General features: G+C 45.1%; 1 non-coding gene across 1 annotated transcript; it reads right to left on the bottom strand.

The window, feature by feature from the left end:
* Window positions 1–5,187: 5,187 nt before the first annotated feature.
* LOC119053321 (small nucleolar RNA SNORA8) lies at window positions 5,188–5,327 on the bottom strand. The gene has a single exon (XR_005083270.2). It is a non-coding gene; the product is annotated as a small nucleolar RNA SNORA8 (small nucleolar RNA).
* Window positions 5,328–21,969: the final 16,642 nt, after the last annotated feature.

Raw genomic sequence — 21,969 nt, 5'->3', positions numbered from 1 at the left:
CTGGGCAGTAGAAGTCTGAACTGCGTGTCACCAAACTGAATGGCTCCCCTTGGTTTCTCTTCTAAATAAGTGCGCACTTCAAAGGCCATTTGCTTCTAGCTCCAGAGTCATCTTCACTTCTAAACTCTCTCTAGATTTTCCTCACACCCAGCCCTCTTATCCTCTTATCTCTGCCTTCTGGGTTTCCCACCAGCATTTGCACACCTGTGCTCACCCATAGGTCGCTCATGGACCGGGCCAGTGGTTCTTGCCCTGCAGCACACGTGTGGCCTCTGCACTGTTGGAGGTGGGCGATGCGCATGGCAGGAAGGCAGCCCACCAAGTTTCCGAGGAGGCATCGTCTCTCCCAGGGAGCTACCTCCTGGGCTCAACCTCTCCTCATCCACACACAGTTAGGAAGGCCCCGCTGGGTGCCCAGCCCTGTGCTAAGGTGGAAGTACAGGCAAGGGCCAATCAGATGCAAGCCTCTGGGTCGCCACCTGGCAAATGCCCTTCTATTCAAGTCCCAGCTCCTGTCACCTCCTCTGTGAAGGCGTGTCCCTGACTAGTACCTTCCTCTCTGGCCCTACAGCCCTTTGTTCACAGTTCTGCCACAGTCTTATCCTGTGTTAGGACTTAAGGGAAACATACATTACTACTACCACCACCCCCAACGATTTTGGAATCCATTCAGAAATGTATGCATAAGTTGAAGAGGTGGAGCTCCAATATCAGGGGCAGGCCATTTGGGGTGACCTTTAAATGAACATATCACTCCCTCTGACAGAATAATCTAGAGAAATGATTTTTAACCCTATCTCATGGCACACATAAACTACTAAAACTCTGCAGCACACCAAAATATATATTTTTTGCTAATCTGACAAAAACAATAGGTATAATTGTGATTCATTCACACTAGATGGCTATTGTGTTGGCTGCTGTCATGGTTTTATCTGACAATCTACGGGAAGAGAGGTCAGTGCCCCTGACTAAATAGTCAGCTTTTGCATATATTAAAAAATCATGAGTACTGTATTTGGCCAAGTATAATGTGCACCCATGTTTTTGGCCCAAACTATCAGAAAAAAAAATGTTTCATTTTGATTTTCTCATTTCAATTTTTTATCTATTTATATTTAAAAACAAAATCAATTACCATATTCCAGGGTATTACTTTTGCATATGGATAGTTATTGCTTTCTAGAGTTATACTTTTATCACGTAAGCATAACTAATAGAATTTAAAACATTTATATAGATATAGTATTAGTACTACCCACATATAATGTGCATCCTTACTTTTCCCTCAAAAATTTTGGGCAAGAAAGTGCACATTATCCGTGGCAAAATACAGGTGAGTCACTTCCCCACTCCAGGGAGGAGGAGCGAGTCAGGGGAGGCAGGGTGGGTCAGACCTTCGTTATTCTGGGGCAGAGACGTGAGAACAGTGAGAAAATGGTCACCACACACACATACAGACACGCTAGGAACTCCACTTATCTGTGTAGAAATTTGTCTTTTCTACCGAATTTTGAACTTCTCAAAGGCAAGGACTAATCTTTGTATAACAACAGAAAAAGTAATTTCCCCGGTCGCCAGGTGAGCTTTATTCACCAGGTGTTGACTAAATAAACAGATATGTAACCCAGGTGTGGCTGGGCCCCTCTCCTGTCCTATAGGCCATTTGCCCACCTGTGGAAATGAGATAAATCAGCAACCTCAGCCTCATGAGGTCTCAGGAACGAGAAATCTTGACCATATCTGGTCCACAGAGTCCTCCGCACCAGCCAGCGGGCAGGGGTAACCAGCACCTTTTCAACCCTGTCTTGGCTGGAGCCCATGAGGTGACTGGGGAGTCATCACCATCCTGTCCCATGCCACCCCCCAGGATTTCCCTGACTCCAGGAATGAAGCACAGGGCAAGCTCGGGTGAGTGGGTGTCTCATAACTGCACCGAAGGAAGACTGGGCCTCAGGACGTGCCCCCCTCCCACTGCGAGAGTCTAAGGCCTCAGGCAAGAACGGCCCTCTGTGCAGTTCCCTCTCAGCCTCTCTTTTCAGGGCCAGCCTCGACCACGGGCCACAGCTCCCTCCGAAGCTCCTTGGATCCAGAGCGCAATCTCTCCTTCAGGAACCTCTAACTTCCCCAGGTGAGAAAAAAAACTTCCAGTCCCCGCCCCACCTCACCCACCGGCTTTTCCTGTCTGAGAAAATCCAGCATCTCAGACCTGCACGATTTCAAAGAATAAGAGACTGCTGAGTCCTGGGGTGGGGGGCGCACCCCGCAGTGTGCCAGCCACCTTCTGGGGAAGTGCATGTCAACAGAGGAAATATTGCTCTATTCTGAAATAGTACTCTATGGATTGTTTTCATTTTGTATCTTTTTTTTCCTATCCTCTACCCCCACCCCAACCCCAGTCCTTGCATTTAAATAGTTGGTATAAACCTGGCGGAATGGAAACAAGTGGCCTGCAAATCTTTTTTGCTTTTGTTTTCAAAGCCTAAGCCCTTAGCAGAGGGGTATGTGTTAAGCATAGAAAGGGTTTCTGGAAAGAAGGTGAAGGGAGAATTTCCTCCATTTTAGAAAACATTTCCCTTTCCGTGTGGGTTGAGGTATAGAAGGGAGAGAAGGAAGGGAAAAGAAGAAAAGGGAGACACGCCAACTGTTCCGTGGGTTCTAAGAGCCAAATGAAACCAAATCCTGGAAGCGACAGTGAAACGCAGAAAGGCTCTGGAGGAACATGACTGCAGACTGAAGTAGAATCAGCCTCGGCAAAGACGTCTGTGTGTCAGGCACTGCACGGAGGCAGTAGAGAATCCCCACAGCCAAGGGCCGGGAGAACCAGGATGGTGGTGTCCACAACCAGCCGCATGCGGGCCCCCCAGGTCCAAGGACCAAGTGAGCCCACACCTCTGGATGGGGTGACTCCCAGATTTGGAATAACTCCAGGAACAACAGTGTGTTTCCCAGCTGAGCCAGAAGTACGTCCACATGTCGGGAGATGAAAAGACAGAAAGAGAATTACCATGTTTGTTTGGACTATAAGACGCACATTTTCCCCCAAATTTGGGAAGAATAATGGTTGTTATAGGTGCTGTTGAGTTCTGTTTACATTTACATTGGTGAACTATTATGTTTTTATATTATTAAATATTGTACCACAATTTTTACTTCGAAACTTTTTTTCCTATTTTCCTCCTCTAAAACATAGTTGTCATTGTTTCAGGCTTAAGTGAGGCAGGGGAAGTAAAGCAGCCAAGAGATTAGAGACTTCTCGCAGACAGAATGAAGACTCAGGCTTATGTCAAAGCCAAGGGGCGAGGACCCATCACCCCCTTTCTCCATAGCCCCCCAAGGCCTTCCCTGGGCCCTCCATGTGATCATACCTGTCTTAGGTCATCCCCACTAGGGGAATCTTACTGTCATTGGCTAATTGATCAAGCATTGGGGGCCAGTTATAGATGAAATAAAAGGAGCAGAAGTGGTATTCCTGCCAGGGAAATAAGCTTTGTCTCCTTAGTGGCTTATGGTCTGAAGGTCGCTGACTCAACCTTAGCCATGGGGGGGTTACAGCTCCTGAAACCAGGCAGGACGATTCCCAACACCTAGTTATTGTATACTTGAAAGTTGCTAATAGACCTTAAAAGTCCTCACCACAAAAGAAAATATTGTAACTACATGAGGTGAAGGATGTGTTAACTAACCTTATTGTGGCAGTCAGCATGTCACAATATATACATATACCAAATTATTACACTGTATATCTAAAGCTTACACAGCATTGATTGTATCTCAATAAAGCTAGAAAATAATAATACAATTATATTTTTGAACACTTCAATTTAAACATAGAGATTCATGCCTGCTGCATGAGGACTAATTTTTCTCTAAAAAAAAACCCACTGTCTGATTTCACATGAAGAAGGCATATCCTTCTGTTAGCATGAATTTGACCCACACCATGTGGACACAATAACCCTGGCGCTACTGTGAGAAGGGGCACGTGACTGCTCCTGGGGTCCCCACCTTACCTGTGAACTATGCTATCTAATAATAATGGCTCCTAAGAGATTTTTTTGAACACCAATCACTGCCCCCAAAAAAGAGAACTGTGCAAAATTACTAAATGCTGATTCTGCCTCTGGAGTGGTCAGCAGGCAGCTGAACTGTTCATGGATGTTCTGGCCTTAAGGACTGGCCTCTGGAGCTTACAAGTGGTATAGTTCAAACAGCCGCTGATGACCAGCTGATTGTGCAAAGGTTATGGGACGTCTCTCAGTCGAGGTTAAAACTGCCTCATCAGCAATGAGACAAGCCAATTATGGCAAAATAAAGAAAGTTGTCCAGAGACAAATTTTCTTGAAGCCTGACACACCTACAAGGCTGCAGGAAGGGAAAGAGTATGATTTAACCCAAAACTTTAAAATGCAGCTCAGTTGCAAAGGAGAGTGCATTCAGACAGGGAGCCAACAGCACAACCCACCAGGCCTTTCCTTCCCGCCCTGCCCAGGTGTGCTTTTTCCCATTCCTTCACCTCAAGGCCCACCTAGGTCTGCAGTGCATGACTCCGGTTCCACACAGAACCGGCAGAGCCTTGGGTAAATGGGGTGTCAGTGGCCTGGCAGTACAAGTGACACCTGCAACAGATACAGGTGAGTTCATGAAACCTTCTGAGACGATGTCACTTAGGGTACTTTAATATAGGACTAGAAGTGGCTTCAACGTTTTTCACAGAAAACAAAATACAAAGGTAGCTGCTTCCGGCATTGTCTCAGCAGCTCGGCTGCGCTGCCACTTTGCTGTTCTTCCATGGTGCTGTGCTCAGCCTTCACTCCAGGTCTTATCCCTCGTGGTCATAAGCTCTAAGCATCAGTAGCCCACACAAGAAAATCCAGAGCAGGAAAAGAGGGATCAAGCGAGACAGTGTCCTCACGTATCTCCCCCTTTAAAAAAAAAGGTAATAAATTTTTATTTAAGGAATTTCACATGCTCTGATTCCTTCCACTGCCTTAATTCCTCCTGAGTTTGAATCTTAATCCTTCTTAAAAATAATTTTTGTTCAATCCAGTTGTCATGTCAGTCAGTCACAGTTAGGGTCAAAGAAGCTGAATCTGCCTGGTTTCTCAATTACTGATATTCTACAAAAAGAAAAGGATAGTTCCTATCAAAGATTATGTCCAACTGAACAGTAAGAAAGTGTATAAACAGTGTATTAATAAAAAAAGTACCAGGCTTAACATGCACAAAGCCAAGAAAAACAGTGATGCCAGATACTGAATTTGTATCACACTGTCCTTTGCACACCCAGCAGGAATAAACTGCTGAATGCAGATATCATCTGTGCAATTCTTTCTCTTTTTATCAAAAAGAAAACATACTTCCCCTAACATCTCACTAGCTGCAACTGTGTTCTAGAGTTATTTGTAGCTGCAAAGGAGTCTGGAAAAGGGAGCCACTGGCATTTTCTGGCCTTGCTCTGGCAGGAGGGCATTGCCAACAGGGCATTGCCAGCATGAAGAAAGCAAAACAATGTCTGTGACGTGTAACAATAAATAACATCTGGCCCTATGCCTGCCTCTGATGATTATTGCATGCCTCTTGGTCCTCACCTGCCTTGACTTTGTACTTTAACCAGCTGACTGCCTTTGAACTGGTCCTGGGTGCCTGTATCAAAGCCCCAAATCAATCACTCTGCTCCCTGCTGTGGTACCATGTCCCAGATGACAAGCTCAGCCTGATGTTGAAGTGAATTCAACACCGACCAGCACTCAGCCTCTACTGGTCCAGACAGGAAATTGCTAAGAGTAAGTATAGACTGGTGCTTCTGGGACAGGCAGAAGCAATGGAACAGGATGATGACAGCAGAGTAGCTTGTGCCCAGTCCCCCAGGATGGCAACCTCTGAAGACCTTTTCACTAAGGCCACCTTGAAAAGTAGGGTCGAGGCATGAGTTTTGGTGCTACAGACATGAATTTGAACCTCGACTCTTGCCACTTATTAGCTAAGTGATGTTGGGAAGTCACTCAAACTCTCTAAGTCTTCGTTCCCTGAGCAATAAAACAGAATTACAGCAGCACCTGCCACTGAGGCTGGTGGAGGGGACTGAGGGAGCTGAGACTCATGCAGCTCCCAGCGCAGTGCTTGGCGCACACTTAGGGGTCAAGGGGATCCATAAAGACGCTCATTGCCATCATGACACTGAGCATTCCCCTGGGCCTCATTCAGGACTCTTGACCAGTCAGAGCACAAGCCCTGAAATCAGAGCCCAGGTTCAAATCCCAGCTGGGTCCCAATTCTGGGACCCAGGGCCAATCACTTCACTTCTCTGTGCCCCACTTTTATTATCAAAAAGAGGGGTCAGTATCAGTGCCCCTCTATCTGCTTGGTAGGAGACTCAAGGGTCGATCACACAGGCAAAGCACTTGGACAGTTTGGCTCACAGTATGCATGGTAGGTTAAATACGCTGGGACATAAACAGTTATGTCCATTTTTGTACTCTCTGTTTAAGACTGGAGAAGAGAGATGTTTATGGAAAGACTTCATCAAGTAGCTAACATCAGATTTGGACCTTTACAGAGTAAATCTTCCCGTATCAAGAAAATGCACTTTTCCAGACACACTTGACTTCCCTTCTAGCAGAGGGACGGCAGCCCTCCTCACCAGCGCTGTGCGGGACGTGGGGGTGGCCGGCAGAGGAGAGCCTGGGTGGGCCAGTCCTCGCCCTGCACCGCCGGGCTGCACAAACTGGGGCAACTTTCTGAGCTTCCCTCTGCCTCAGTTTTCTCCACCTGTAAAATCAAACTAACAAACCTGCCTCCAAGGGCTGCTGTGAACAGCGCAGCATGCTGAAAGCAATGCTATTAATTACTGCTGTTGGGAGCTTCATTAACTAACTTTGATTTCATTGGCATTGTTGTTGTTTCCCCGTTTTGCAAACCGCAAGCCAAGGTAACCAGTTGCTCTGGCAGCGCCCTGGAACTCAGCCCTCGGTACTGCTGCTCCTTCCATGAAATTCCACTCGGAAAGTAATATTGGTTTTGGGTGTGTGAGTCCTCCTCGTGCATGATTTTATTTTCCCCTGGTGCACTTTAGAAACAAGGAGGTCACTATTCCTTGCCAACTCACCTACAATTTCAGACTTGCTAGACTTCTCTCAGCTTCCTCCATAAAAATGAAAGTGCTGTGCTCAGAATAGAGTGGCACGTTGGAAAATTTCCCCCACAAAGTGAGACCCAATTGTGGAAAACAGGAGCAAGCCTTCGGGTTGGCACCCGCTTGACCTAGAGACAGAAGAGAATGATGTCACCCCTTCCCCACCCCACACTGGCGTGGAGAAACAGAAAGAAGGCAGCAGTACCCTGCCATTTCATTGCAGTAATTAGAGCACGTGACCAATGTTCACAGAGCAGCTTACACCCTAAACCCCAAAAGAAACTCCCACCAGGAAAATACATCTTTTCTCCCCCATGGTCTAAAACCTCCTGCCCTGTCTGCTTTTTTTGGAAGTTAAAATGAAGTTCAGATCCATTGTCTAGTACCTCCTAAGGAAAAAAAGTGGCTTTTGTGTTTCAACCGTGGTAACTTTTTTCACCGTCTACCTGAACATATGAACAGTGGCGGGGATCGTGCATCCTTCCAGCTGACAGGGGAGCCCCTGACCAGGACGACCATCGCTCTCAGGGAACCCGGGGTGGAGGCATGGGCTCTGGCTGCTCTCACACTGCCCTTTCCAGAGCCTGGTTTGATAATTCCAACTCCACAGTCAGCCAAGTATGGATCTGAGGCCCAGCAGCACGGGTCCCTCCTTCAGAGCTCACAGAAATCACTCTATACGGAAGTTCGGAGGGGTGCACAGGAGCTAAAGAAAGCACAGTAAAAACTAAAGCAGTCCTTTACAGTGTACTTGCTTAAGCAGCAGGGGGCACATTAAGTTCTTTATGGCCATTATCTAATTTACACCAGATCTCAGCCTATGGAGCCGTTTCCCATCCCCGTCTGAGAAAGCTAAGGCTTACAGAGCACAGTCACTGGCCCAGGGCTGCCCGGCTAGCAAATGGCAGGGCTGGGATCTGGGTGAAGGTTGGCTCCGCCTCCACTGCGCTGATTTACCCACCGCACTGGAACACCTAAGATGTGTCATCTCACAGGTGTCACATACTCTCTCCAGAAGATAGCTGGAATCTCATTCATTCCACGGATACTTTACTGAGCGCCAAGAATACATTAGCCACTGTGCTAAGTACAAAGGATACAAAGGAGAACGGGAGGATTAATGTTCAAGAGCTTATAGACAAAGAAATGATAGTCAACAGTGAGTCCTATGAAAACCACTGAACTCTAAATATGTTTCAGGAAATCCAGGAATAAAAGAGACTGGTGCCGACTCCCCACCTGGGGCTCTGGGACACTGGCCACCCATGCAGATCAACCCACAGAGGACAGGTCCCTCTCCAAAGTGCCTAGGCCTCTGGGCCAGGGGGCAGCCCTGCAGGGTCCTGCAGATCCCGGCAGCTATGGGAAGAGTAGCCAGTCTCCCAGGTTCCAGGGAATGAGCTTGCTGAGAATGCAGACGTGAGGATGAGATGCAGAATAGACAGCAGCATGGTTCTGAGATGTGGGCCCAGGTTGCTTCGGCAAATACCGGTGCAGGGGTTGGGGAGGGGAGGGTCTTCACCAGAATCCCACCATCAAGACCAGACATCACTGTGGAATACCGATGTCAGCCCAGAGTGACCAAGCATCCAGATGCCTCCTCAGTGCCACTGCACCATGCCGTGGTCCCCCCAGGGATAGCTTTGCCTTGCCAAGAAGGATGGAGGGAGGGAAGGAGACATCCTTGAATATGACTGAGCTTAATCCCGAGTTAACTGAGAAGTCACTGAATTTCACTGAGCTGACCTGGGCATGACAAGATTGAGCTTCCTGTACCAGTCGCCATGGTGACAGGAGGTAGAAATTCAGTAAAGCTAAGGAACATTTTAAAATATATATTTCTGCACATGAGACGTGTGAACCCAATTCCATGGGCTATAGCAGTAGTTCCAGTGAGTGCTGACAGCAACCTGGACTGGGGACGAGAAGAGGAGCTGGGGACAAATAGGTGGCTTTAAGTCCTGTTTCAGAGATAGTATTTATGGGACACTCTGATGGCATAGATTTCAAAAAGACCAGTGCTAGGGTTTGAACTCTGTCCCTAAAATGCTCATAGGCTGAAGTTCTAACTGCCAGTACCTCAGAAAGTACCTTACTTGGCAATAAGATCAGGACAGGTATAATTAGTTAAAATAAGGTCACACTGGAGTAGGGTAGGCCCTTCGTCCAACATGACTAGTGTCTTCATAAGACGACAGCCTTGTGTTGAAGGGACTGCCCAGGCACCTTGGCCTCGCAGCCACAGGAGGTTGTTTTCCTGAGCAAGATTTCGCGTTTCCAGTGTTAAGGGAAGAACAATCACGGAGGCGCTGTAGACACTCCAGTTGCTCTGAGCAGCCCACCCTGACCGCCGGCTGCCACCTGCATTCAACCGTGATGCCAGCTTTTATGGTCCGCTGCTTCCTTGCACCTACAGTTGGGGCTCCATGCAGACTTAAGCCTGGGTGGAGGAAAGGATGAACAAACCGAAATTTGTGCTTGGAACAGATTCCATCATTTTCACTGAGTCTAGAATGTAGAAATGAACAGATGTGTAAATGTCAGCTCCTGCATTATAACCACGTTTAAATAAAATAATAATACCAACCAGCAGCTTGCCTTAGAAAAGGAAAAAGGAATTTTCTCCCATCTGAACACACAGAAAAGAGACACAGCTGTGTTAAATCACACAGGTGGGCACTTCCCCTGTGAGCCCCCTGTCACGGTCCTCTCGGTGCCTGTTGTAATGCTGTGGTTGGTCGTGCATGCACTGGTGCTGGCCTCCTGTCTCCCTGGTGGTGCTGTCGGAGCTGAGGGGAGTGCCGGGCGCACCCAGTGACAAGGGTGCTGAGGTCCCCTGGTGAAACTCCCAGTGAAAGTTTCTCTGCTGTGTGCAGGGAACAGAGGAAAGCATAGACTAGAAATGAGTCACAGAAGAAAGTGTCACTTAATTCAGATGATAAGACAGGAACCATTTAACATCTAACAGAGAGAGCAGGATGTCTCAGCACTGTTTCCACTTCCCCGTCTCACCACGTTTTTCTCTCCCCAACATTTATAAGAGCAGTGAGCTGCACACTACCATTTTGAGAATAAAAAGCATATAACTTTTTTAACATTTGGTAACTAAAATAGGTTATGGGCTCAATGCTGTTAGTACTACTTGAAGTCTATATTTGATTTTTTTAAATTCCCTGTAAAGAAACCTAATTTATGGTTTTGATTTCGGGTTGCAAACATTTAAATTCTGCAGCAGCAAGTTCTCTGTTTTGCCAGTTCTTCTATCATCATGTAATCAACCAACTTTGTATGTGGGTTTCAATGTAAAGTATGCATGTTCCTTTCGTGTGTATTTAATCATAGAATTTAATTTTGCACACTTATTTTTAATGTTTCTTTTAAATAAGGGTGACTAATTTTGTCAGAAGAAGGACAAGAAGAAAGAATAGAAGGAGGAGGAGGAGGAGGAAGAGGAAGGAGGTGGCCTTGTGAAGACAGAGACGCAGGAAGAATGCCATTGACCATGAAGGCAGAGATCAGGGTGAGGCACCTACAAGCCGGCAAACACCAAAGCCTGCCAGCAAACCACCAGAAGCTGAGAGGAAGGCGCAGATCAGATTCCCCCTCACAGTTCTCAGAAAGAACCAACCTTGTGGACACCTTGATCTCACACTTTCAGCCTCCAGAACCATGAGACAGATTTCTATTGTTCGAGCCACCAGGCACAGTCTGAGCAAACTGTGCAATGGGAAAGCAAGTTTTTATTCATTCATTACATATTCCCTAAGTGCATGCTAGGCGCTAGGTAAAGCATAAGGTGCTCTGAGGGACCCAGAGCTGGGCAGTGCCTGTGACAGTCATTTTCACTGAAGAGGCCACAATGTCATAAATCCTCTTTCAGTCACAAGAGGTGGCTGAAGGGAATCCCTGGCTCTCTAGTCAAGGCTCCTACTGGACACCCGAGTCCTTCCCGGGCTACCACAGGGGGACACCCCATGGCCACAGGAGCCCAGTAAGCCTCTCAGGCCTGTAGCCCTGTGCCTGTCCGGGACACAAGATCCTCTGATTATCTTCTCTGACAACTTGATTCTTCATTGCTCCGACCCCATCTCCTCTCACAAGACTAGCTTCCAAGATTTCCCAGAACACACACTCCATGAAAAACAAGTCCCCCAGTCCTTACCCTTTTCACTAAATACTCTGCCTCCTTGTTTTAACCGAAGGTTACCTCTGACCCGAGGACACCTCTCACCTTTCATCCGAATTCTATTCTTTCCCCCACACCCTGGAACAGCAAGGTATGAGGGGTGCATGAGGAGAACCCTGTTTCTTCCAAGAAGAAGCGAGGCCTCATTCTCTTCTGGAAGCCAGTGAAACCGCATTATGTGTGGGGCTGGACACTGGGCCGCTCCCCACCTCTGCTCCTGCAGCCTGGGGACACCTCACCACTGGGAGAGCAGGAAGCTCTTCCTGACCCATCGCCTCAGCCCACTGTTTAGTCCAGGGCCTTCGCTGTAAGTTTTCAAACCATCTTCTTCTCTCAACGCTGTCATTGCATTTGATGGCCAAGATCTGATTTTGATGTTACAAAGCAGAGCCCGGCAGCTCCTTTCTCTTGGCATTCCTGGTATAGTGTCCTCACCTCCCCTGATACAACGAAAGCCTCAGAGGAACGTGTCCAGGGAAAGAACACATGCACAGGAAGACAGCCCCTGCTAGCTTTCGGCCCCAGCTCCCGGCTGCAGACAGTGAGGTGGGAGGGGCCGGGTGCTCACTGGGAGAGGGGCATAAGAAGTTACTCAAAGTTCTACTAGGAAAAAATGTAGACAGAGAGAAATCGGAACTATCAGCCAAATGTTGCTTATTTTTTAATTTTATTTATTCATTTTTAGAGAGGGGGAAGGAAGGGAGAAGAAAGGGAGAGAAACGTTGATTGGTTGCCTCTCACAGGATCCCCAATGGGCACCGAACCCACAGCCCAGGCATGTGCCCTGATGCCCAGCCCACTGAGCCACACCGTCAGGGCAGCCAGTGTTGTTCCTCGCTGCATCTGTCCCACACCCCCTTCCCCCTCTAATCTTGTGCCTGAAAAGTCAGCAGCACCCACTCATGGTTCCACGTGGCATGTATTTGCACCCACCTCAGTAAAAGGAGGGGACAGAATTCAACTGGGTCTTTAAGTAGATTTTTAAAAATCAGTAGTCTCCACAGCCAAGGCATTTTTGATTTGCAAGAGCCTGATAAGAGCAAGAAAAAATAAAGAAATTCCAGAAGAGACTGTTCATTTCAGGGAAGCCACTGGGTCCAGAGGCTGATGAGGAGCACAGTCCAGTTCCTCTGGGCCATGAGGGTATATAAACAAACCCCAGAACTTAAAACACCCTGGGGTGGGGGCAGAAAAGGAGAAAGAAGAGGAAGAAAATCCCCAAATGATAAAAGTACTGAACTGTGTTAATACTGAATTGCCTGGAATCTAAACATTTAAAGCTCTAGATGGAGTTTCTGCCACCCAGAAGAATGGGGATTCAAAAGCTAAATTGTTATTTTAAAAAGCAAAATGGATAAGTTACATTTCTGCAGTACACCTGTGGTTTGACCCGTCACCACTACACCTACTGACCGGTATCATGTCCCCCAATTCCATGCTTGCGGGTTCATTATTCACAGCATATTTCCTACATATGGCCTCCCTTCCCCTTCAATGTCCTCTTACTGCACTTAAAATAAAATACCAATTCCTTCCCATACCCTAAGAAGGTAAGCCATAATATGGATATCTACTTTCCTGTGTCACACTGGTCTCTAACCTTCCTGCTCACTGGGCCCTTAGCTTCTTCTCCAACCTTGCATGGTGCTCCTCCCCACTGAGCTCAACACTCTCCAACCACACCAGCCTTATTTCAGACATCCAGCTCCCCAAACTCGGCCCCACCTTGTGCTTCCCTTCCCTCTGTCCCATGGGTCTGCATAGCCTCTCTTACTAAGGCTTCTCAACCTTCAGCTAGGGCTTGACATGGTCCTTCTTTTAAGGAGCGTCCTTGTCTCTCAGGAGGCTCCATGCCTCCCCCTGACCCCCAGCTCACTATCCCAGCAGTGAGAGCATTTTCTGCATAAATTCACCCTATCTGTAATTGTTTCCTTTGCTGTTGTCGCCTTTCACCTCAATTAGCATGTTATATCTTTCATTTCCAGGGACTAGCCCAGTGCCTGGCACTCGGCAAGTATTTGCTAAATGAAGGAATGAGCAGACCCCAGCTTATCAGCAATGTAACTGCTTTGACAAGCAAGAAGAGTGAAATTTTCTATGTTGATGTGGGTAATGCCTCCACAACATCTGTTCATAGCACACTGGGGAGCATTTTGCTTTAACAAGCCCAAGAATTTACATCCGCAAGAAACACATGTGGTAACTAGTGACATTAAACTGGTGGTGAGCAACCTTTTCTGCTTGAAAGCCAACTCAGAAAAAAATATAAATGTTTATGATCAGCATTTAAAAATTTAATGTGAAAGTAACTTGACAAAGTCCTACGGGATGGGGGGAGTGGCGTGTATTTTTACCACTGAAATGAGGCACTTCATTGCTCAGGTAGATGTCAGTGGGAAGGGGCATTACCTCTTAGCCACTAAAACTCTCCCATGAACAGCAATTCATGGACATCTCTGATATAATAAGAAATATGTATTTGGTCTTTATCCCTGGTTCCTGACACAGAGCTTCTAAAACCTTCAGAATTTCCCAAGTAGGCACATCTTTTGTTATTCATAACAAGCCCCTGTCAGCTTTAGCTGAGTTTACACTAATGAGGTGACTCTTGATGAGCCTCTAGATAGTTTAAGCATGGGAACTGGTGGCCAGAAAAACAACATGTGATCAGAGCTTTGGAACTTTCAGCCACCCCACCCCCACCCCCAGTCACCTCTGGGGAAGGGAAAGGGGCTAGAGATTGCATTCAATTACCAATGGGGAATGACTTAATGATTTATGCCTTTGTAATGAAGCCTCCATAAAACCCCTGAACAATGTGGTCTGGAGAGTTTCCAGGCTGGCGAACACATCGAGGTGCTGGGAAGGTGCTGAGCCTTCCTGGAGAGAGCATGGAAGCTCCATGCTCCCTCCCCCAGTCCTCGCCCTAGGTGTCCCTTTCATTGTTGGTCTTGAGTTATATCCTACATAATTAACCAGAAATAGTAAGTAAAGCAGTTTTCTGAATTCTGTGAGTCATTCTAGCAAGTTATCCAACCTAAGGACGGGGTGTGGGAACCCCCTGAATTTATAGCTTATTCGTCTGAAGTACCAGTGAGAGACTGGACTTGTACTGGCATCTGAAGCAGGGCTGGTCTTGTAGGACTAAGCCCTTAATCTGTGGGATTGAACACCAGCTTCAAGCATAGAGTCAAAATGGAATGGAATTGTGGGACTCAGAGAGTTAAAGTGGCGTTGGAAAAGACACAATGCATTTGGTGTCAAAAGAATTGTCGGTAAAAGCAGGTCAACATTTAATCTTTTCCTCTTTAAATGTCTGTCAGACTTTAAAGTCACGATCTCCAAAGTAAAATCAACATATCCCAAAGGTACACAAGATTATTTACTGGATTTCAAGATGTCTATTTTTGCCTCATCCATTAAAAATATATACTGTGTAAATATAAAGAACATGTGAGATATATACAAGTTCTGCCCAAAAGGTATTCAGTCATGTAATATGAAAAATAGAGATACTTACTGAAGAAGATACAAGACACAAGAAACATTGTAAATAGGACAATGACCCCTCAGTCCCCTTCAAAGTAGGCACCTTGGGACCTCACACAGTTCTCCCAATTGCCATTGTCTGCCCTATCATATTTTCCTGAATCTCGTCAACAGTTTGAAATCTTTTCCCTTTCAAAGGTGATTTTAGTTTTGGGAAAAGTCAGGAATTGTAGGGCACCAAATCTGGGCCCTAGGGGGCTGAGTCACCTGGATGATCTGATGTTTAGCCAAAAAGCTGTATAAGACGTGATACACGAGAGAGCATGTTGTCATGATGAGGCTGCCAATCCCCAGTTGCCCAGAGCTGTGGCTTTCTGAATCATGCTTTCCACAGAGGAATGTTGAAGCTTAATGCAAAATCGGATGTAGATTTATTGCTCTCCTTGCTCAGTCATTTTGAGTGTGACAGCCACACAGTACACATGCTCACTCAATGGCATCTGCCACCCCCACAGACTAGCACAGTGAAGTCATCATTGTTCACACATGAGCATTCCAGTCCACTCTCCTTGTTGCCAGATAACATTGATACCATGAAAACCATTCTTATTATATTAACAATGATTGGACTTTTTCCAGACAGACCTCGTGTGTGTGTGTGTGTGTGTGTGTGTGTGTGTGTGTGTGTGTGTAACTGGACGCATATCTAAAACTTCCTACTAACAGGAGGACATGCTGAAAAAATACTGGAGACTACTAATGCCACATCCCCAAATGCATTAAATTATTTCATCCTTGAAACAACATGAGAGTCACTATGATTCACTCTTAACAGATGGGAAAATTGAGACTCAGACACATATTGATTAGTTCGATGCCACACAGGGTATTACAGACACAGTTTGGGCTGGAATGTGTTCATGCCATTTCATAACACCTGCTGATGGGAAGAGAGGCTACCTGTTTATGTCAGGCTGTGTGACAGGTGTTGGGGATAAGAAGAAAAATAACATATACTTCCCCCCTAACACATAGACACACTCTCCTAAGCTTGGGTCACCCATTCCCAGGTATGGGACCTAGAACAACACTGTGGCTGCTGCCAGTTTCCTGGGGTTCTCCTCTCTGCTACTCTCCTGACTTCCTGCATCACCCCCCTGCCCCTCGTGGAACACAAGTATCCAGGGCTCAGTAGCTTTGTCTAAGGTGATTGTACAGACATCCTGGACATGGCTGGATTCCTCTGGGGTAAGGCTGCATGTCAGAATGAAAAACTGCATGGAGAAAAGAGAGGGGACTCAGACTCCAGAGATGTGTGGAATAGGGTGGCTCCCTAGGGGTCCCCAACAGAAGGAAAAAATAAGAATGACATCATGCCCTGGCTGGTGTGGCTCAGTGGACTGAGTGCCAGCCACAATCCAAAGGGTCACTGATTCGATTCCCAGACAGGGCACATGCCGGGGTTGCAGGCCAGGTCTTCAGTAGGGGGCGTTCCAGAGACAACCACACATTGATATTTCTCTCCCTCTCTTTCTCTCTCCCTTCCCCTCTCTAAAAATAAATAAATATTAAAAAAAAAAGAATGACATGTTTCAGGGAGTCTGAGTTTTGGCTGCATGAAGAAGTCCATGGGTTCAAAGTTACAGGCAAAACTGCATCAGGGGCATGTGGTGAGGGTGGCAATGACTCAGCCAGTAGGACCAAGGCTCGTTGCAGGGCTCATGGCCCTGGAGACTGCTGGAGAACTGAGCAGGGACCTGTTTACTGGACTGAGAAAAAAGGCTGAAGTTTGTTAACCAAGAATGAAGCAAGAACCCAGTCACTAGAACTGAAACACATGGTCACAACGTGCCTGACAACAAAGCTGGCTTATTAAATCATCAGCTGCCCTACATGAGCAATTAAATTTCCTCATGCCTAAACAGAACTCTTTCAGGAGACTAGGGGAGGCGGAAACTAGAAATAGTGAATTAGGAGTAGGTAAGTATATCACCTTGCTTCATTCATTTGACCAATATATATATTGAGGGCCTACTGTGTGTTAGTCACTGTGCTAGATACTACACACAACAGTAAAGAAGACAGCTGACCCTGCTCCTACAGCTTTCTGTGCACAAACAAGTGAGAACTCTGACAGGATATACTGAGTCCTAAGAGGGGATGTGGAAGTGATCAAAGGAAGTTTTGTGCTTCTTCTGTCAAGATGCAAAGATGCAAGCATATCCAAACAAATTCAAGAAATCAAGGATTTTCATTAATAAAAAGGAACCTAGAAGAGACTGAGGTAGGGAATCCAGGAAGGGAGTGAGATCTACAGCCTTCTAATTTTGTGTGCATTCTGTTTACCAATAGGAATTATAAATGAATCTTAAGTGCTGGTACTTTAATGAAGAATGACGTTTCCAGAAAGATTGTGAATTAATCGTACCATGCTGCCCAGTGGAACAGCTTGGCACTTGAAGCTGGATGCGCTGCCTTTGAGTTCCAGTTCTACCACTTTCCCAGCCAAGTGGGCCCGGGCAAATCATTTAATTTCTTTTAGTCTTGGGTTTGTTTATCTGTTTCCCCCCAGGACCTCAAATAGACAGAATTCCGTTTCCTTGGTTCAGGACACATTCTTGTCATTAGTCATCTTGTCATACTGCAATGATTCATTCATATTGTTGCGTACAGGTGATGTATTTAAACTGCTGCCTGATACTTCATTATGTGAATGCATAGAGGGATCACTGATGTATGTCAGTTAGCAAGACGTACCAGTGGGGAGAGAAGAAACTCAACCATATAGAGCTAGAAAATTAATGACTTCCCACATGGAATAAGATTAAAAGAAATCTTTAAATGATCCCATATGTAAAAAATAACCCCAGATGAATTAAAGTTTTACATGTCAAAAACAAAATATTACAATTTTTAAAAAGAAAAGGTAAGTGAAAATACAGGGTCCAGCACAAATAACACCCATTTTTATTACAAAATCATAAACATGTAGTTCTGTAACATAACAATATCACACTCGAGCCCAGCATATGACATTTCAGGTGAAATGTTCAAATTGCTGTTCATCTCATGCAAGACATTCACATACCCTAACTACAATCAAGCAAGGCTCACTTCTGCCAGACCCTGTATTTGAGACCTTAGGAGTAGAGAAAGATTTCTTAAAGAAGAGATATACAGCACTGAGTGTAAGTAAAAGATTTATAAATTTGAATATATTAAAGTTAAGAATATTTTCAACAAGAGCTCCAATTTTCTCATTTATAAAATGAGGATAATAATACCACATAAAATCCTAACAAGATGAAATGAAATGATGTATATAATACACCTAGAATAAATCCTAGCATGTAGAAAATAATAAATGGTAACTATTATTATTATTGTTGAATAACAATGCTATTATTGATCAAACACTGAGTAATATGACAAGACGTATTGAAACCAGGTAAGCTTTCAGAGAACAAGTATTTAATGCCATGGTGATGGTTTCAAAAGAGAGATAATAATGGAAACTACATTATCAGTCAACAAATATTTATTAAACACGCATGCCAGGCTCCATGCCAGGTACTGGTTGACTTGTATCAACCACCATGGCTTTTGGCCATGATCTAATACCCACAAAACTTTCACACCTTTATTTGCGATCAGAGCAGAGGAAAGACCTCCACATATTTCAACAAGCTGCACACAGCACTGTCTAAGACAGAAACCTCAGCACTGCCCAGCTCTGAATTACTCCTGCTAGTTGAGTATACATAAGTGGTGTCCAATTTATTCTGTTTGGGGTTCTGTTCAAATAATCGAGAGCCTGAAATCACTCTGACCCAATGATAAGGAGGCAAGTGCAGAAGCAGAGCAGACTTTGGGAGCTGTTTAATCAGCAGCTCAGTAACGCCACTGCCTTCTCTCCATTTCTCCGTTTTGTGGCTTGTGGCTCAGAAGCACACATACCCTTTACTATGGCTGATGGCCATGATGGAACATATAAAGCCTTGAATAAAAAGAATGAAGCTGCGCTGTAAAAACCTGGTTCAGAAGGTATTGAAAAGCAATTCAGTGTCTGCTCTGCCCCCATTCTCTAAGATTATACCACCTCACAGACTTTGTATATTCATGTTTTATATCTTCCTCACTGAGTTTTCCCCTATGAGGAGAAGCTAACATAAGCTTTAAAAATAGTGAGCTGCATCACAGTAGACTTGTGATATAATTTGCCTAATAATGTGCATACAGGAAACATTTATTGAGCTCTAGGGCAGGGATCCCCAAACTCCCACCTCCCCATCCCTGGATGCCACTCGCATTACCACCTAAGCCCCGCCTCCTGTCTCCCACCCCCACCCCCTATCCACAGAATAACTGTCTTCCATGAAACTGGTCCCTGGTGCCAAAAAGGCTGGGGACTGCTGCTCTAGGGTATCACCAATTATTTTAACAAGCAATATTTGCTTTACAGTCTACACAAGAAAAAGATAACAAGCTTCAGAAAACAGGAAGTCGTGCCTAGCTAACCGCCCCCCACCCACCACACACACAAAAAGCTCAACATTCTTTGGAGAAGAATTCCCCTGAAAATCACCCCGATACAATTCAAAAGGCTGACATGGATCTGGACACTGCCTTTTGAAAGAAAAGATAAAGAAAGTTACTGCCTACCACAATGAATTCTTTTTCCCAAGAGCTGGTGAGTTTCTCCCATTTCTACAACAGATCCAGTAAATTTCAGAATACATTCTCTTTCTGGGAACACACTTAGGGTGGGAGGGATGCACCCAGTGTGGGTGTAGGGAGTGGGAAAGGGAATCAGAGCCAGGTTCCACTTCTGGTCTATCACTTATTAGCTGTACAAGTGCGAACTCAATAGCTCCGAGTTTCTGTTTCATCATTCTTTCCGTCAGATCACCATCTACCTTTCCTACTTCACAGCTGTTGCAAAATGACGTTTCCAGGAACACATTAAAGGTTCTAGCACAACCTTATACTTACTTTCTACTAGATCATGTGTCCATTGAGAGTAGCAACCACGTCTTTGTCTTTGCATTTTGTATCTCTATTTTTCAATTATAGGTTACTTGCAATATTACTTTGTTTTGGTTTCGAGTGTATAACATAGAGGTTGGAAAACTGTATGTTTCACAAAGTATTCCCCCCAATACTTCTAGTACCCATCTGGTATACGCATAATTATAACAATATTATCGACTATATTCCCTATGTACTTTACATACCCATGACTATTTTTTATATCCCCATGACTATTTTTTAACTACCAGTTTGTACTTCTTTTTTTTTTTTTTGATTTTTTTTTATTTTATTTAGTTATTTTTCAAGTACAGTTTATTCTTAATTTCTTCTTTTTTTTCCACCTAGTTCCCTAACCCCCCTCATCTGTGGTAACCACCAGTCTACACTCGTGTCTATCATTCTGTTCCAATTTTGTTTGTTCATTGGATTCCACAAATAAATGCAACCATATGGTACCTGTCTTTCTCTGACTGACTTATTTCATTGAGCATAATACTTTCTAGGTCCAACCATGTTGTCACAAATACTAAGATTTTATTCTTTTTTTATGGCCAGGTAGTATTCCATTGTATATATAAAGGTCTGTCTGGAAAAGGTCCAGCCATTTGTTAATATAAAGAGAATGGCTTGCACAACATCAGTGTAACCTGGCAGCCAAGGAGAGTGGGCCGAATGCTCATGCATGAACTATGACAACTTCACTCTACTAGTCAGTGGGGGTGGTAGATGCTGTGGAGTGAGCATGTGTACTGTGTGGCTGTCGAATTCAAAATAACTCAATAAGCAGAGCAACAAATCTGCATCAAATCCACATTAAGCTTACACATTCCTCCATGGAAACTATTGGGATGATTTAGAAGGCCATGGCTATGGGCAACTGGTGATTGGCAGCTTTATGACAACAACATACCTGCTCATGCATCCCGTCTCATGCAGAGTTTTTTGGTGAAGCATCAAATCACCCAGGTGACTCAGACCCCCTACAGCCCAGATCTGGCACCCTGTAACTTCTGGCTTTTCCCAAAAACTGAAATCACCTTTGAAAGGGAAGAAATTTCAGAGCATCAATGAGATTCAGGAAAATACAACAGGGCAAGCTGATGGCGACTGGGAGAACTGTGTGAGGTCCCAAGGTGCCTATTTTGAAGGGGACTGAGATGTCATTGTCCTATGTACAATGTTTCTTATATCTTCTTCTATAAATGTCTCTGTTCTTCATATTACATGGCTGGATACCTTCTGGACAGATGTTATATGCACCACAGCTTTGAGGGTAGGAAGCATGTTTTAATCATGTTTGTATATTCCACTCTTCCTAGCCCAGAGCTATCACTAGGTGCTTAATAAATGTTGATCTTAAAAGACAGCTGTCATGAGACAAGAGGAAAACAAAAGTCAACTGTAAAGATTTAATTGCCTGCTGGTTGGCCTGTGACACTTCCCATCTAGAGAAAGATGTTAGCAGTCAAACAGCAAAAGAATATATTCTATGAAACTATCCCAGTAAGAAAGCACTGAAAATCACAGACTCTCTTCTTGGCCACAGCTTTACATTTAGATACGAAAGCCATTCCAGCGTAGGCTGAGAGTAGAGAATAGAAACCAACAAATAGGCCGAGGCTGCCTTCAAGATGGGAATTTCTCCTGGCCCCTCCACCCTGGTTCTCATCCCTCCTCCTGGGTATCATTCTCACAAATGTTCCCCACGATCAGCAAATTTCAGGAGAATAATTGGGGCTGGCTTAGCTCAGTGACTCTCTTCCTCCTGGGAGTCAGTTTCCAAAGGTGATTTGCAAGAGAAGGGTATAGAGAGAGATAAGAGAGGTGTGAGGAAGGAGAAAGAAAAGGGAAAACCAAGGCTAACTTGGTGGTGAGCAGAGCCAGTGAAAGGAGAAAGTTCCTTTTTTTTCTGATTTTGTGGAAGTCATCTGTTATATGATATGGCGATATAACCAGTTCTGTTATCCATGGTCCTTCAATGAAGTCTCATGGCCTCATGTGCATGACTGTCCTGGAGAATTAAAGGACAGGGGGCTGGGTCCATGTGCAGATGTGCAGACAAGACAGTGTGTACAGGAAGAAAGACAAGAAGAGCTCAAGAAGGAATTCGCCAGGAGCAGGAACTTGG

The sequence above is a fragment of the Artibeus jamaicensis genome, unplaced genomic scaffold (genome assembly GCF_021234435.1).
Source record: "Artibeus jamaicensis isolate MK-2021 breed Jamaican fruit bat unplaced genomic scaffold, CSHL_Jam_final scaffold_369, whole genome shotgun sequence".
Lineage (NCBI taxonomy): Eukaryota > Metazoa > Chordata > Mammalia > Chiroptera > Phyllostomidae > Artibeus > Artibeus jamaicensis.
The sequence above is the reverse complement of the archived record's forward strand: the minus strand, read 5'-3'. Positions and strand labels throughout refer to the sequence as shown.